A 1,459-nucleotide genomic window follows, 5' to 3' on the forward strand; every position below is an offset into this window, starting at 1 on the left:
ATGAAAATTTAATACACTATTGCTCATAAGTAGTTTATAGGTACTGAAACCAAAATTCTAAAAAAATATGTATGCACAATATTTCTTTAAATACGTCTGAAGTTCAAATTTTGACGAAATTATGTATTTAAACTAAATAAACTTAGGATAACGATGTTATAGTTATTTTGTTGTAATTCAAAAAGATTATTCGTCGGTACTTAAAACTTTAGTACGTTTATAATATATAGATACAGTAGCATCATGAAATATACTTGACAGACCGTCTCCACTCAGAATCGTTTTTCGTAAACAATCATAATATATCATTAAATTAAAACTTAACTCATTTATTACAGTGAATTACTCTACATCACAGTGGTGCCTACTTTTTGTGAAAAATGAGTCTTATATTTTTTCAATTTTAGTTGTTTAGTCACAAAAATATTGGGCTACTATTTCTACAAACGTTAGAAACGTTATAAATGTTGTGTATTGAATTGGGTATCAGTGTATCACATACCAATTGCTATAAATATGAATAATTTTATTTTCTGGATCGACTGCGTCAACGATGTCAAAAGAGTACCACGGTAGAAACCAAAATGATCGAGATATGACGATAAGAATATTGACTGTATGGTATTTTACATGTACGAAACAGCCTAAACATAAAATCAAAATATTACATATAATCGGAAATTTCGAAAATTAATTTTTACAACCATTACGATAGTGTCGGTGAACACGCTTCAAACAATATTATGTTACAGCCACTAGCACTTCCACCAAAGTGCATTTTCGCGTAAACAACTTTGCCGTATATACCTATTACCTATTACCTATTACCAAAGTAATAAAATGTGACGGGTATAGCAAAACGTTGGTTAAATAATTGTGAATTTTTCTTTTGCCGGAAAATTCAAGTTAAACTATATTAATTCAGGTTTATATTATATCGGCGCCATGTGTGTCTCCGTCCGCTCCAAATAATATGTTATCTAGAACGCACACTACGGCTAATATTGAGGTTTTGGAACTACCGTCGCAACGCTATCTAAAACAATTCTGGGAGATAAAATAAAAAAAGTTAACAACAATGTATTAAAATTCGGCTGTGAAATTTTCCCAGAAAGTAAATAATTACTTTCAAAACGATTATCCATTAAACAAACGTTTTTATATTTATAAATAAATATTAAAAAAAAAATATTGTCGTTTAAAAATGTTTTTAACATACTGTAATATATGTAGTAATCTAAACTAAATTCTTTTGAATAACCAAATCATACTTGAAAAATTATTGATTCTTAGGCATTTTTTTTTATTAATAGAAACTATTGTTTGTTACTGGATTACATGTTCGTTTTATGTTGATTAATTTGTTTACGCACTATATTAATCGCAATTTTTTCAATTTTTTCAATCATTTATTAGCTCGCTAGTGTGTAGATATGAATAAATTTAAGGGGGATTGGTG

The sequence above is a fragment of the Acyrthosiphon pisum genome, chromosome A2 (assembly GCF_005508785.2).
Source record: "Acyrthosiphon pisum isolate AL4f chromosome A2, pea_aphid_22Mar2018_4r6ur, whole genome shotgun sequence".
Taxonomy (NCBI): Eukaryota; Metazoa; Arthropoda; class Insecta; order Hemiptera; family Aphididae; genus Acyrthosiphon; species Acyrthosiphon pisum.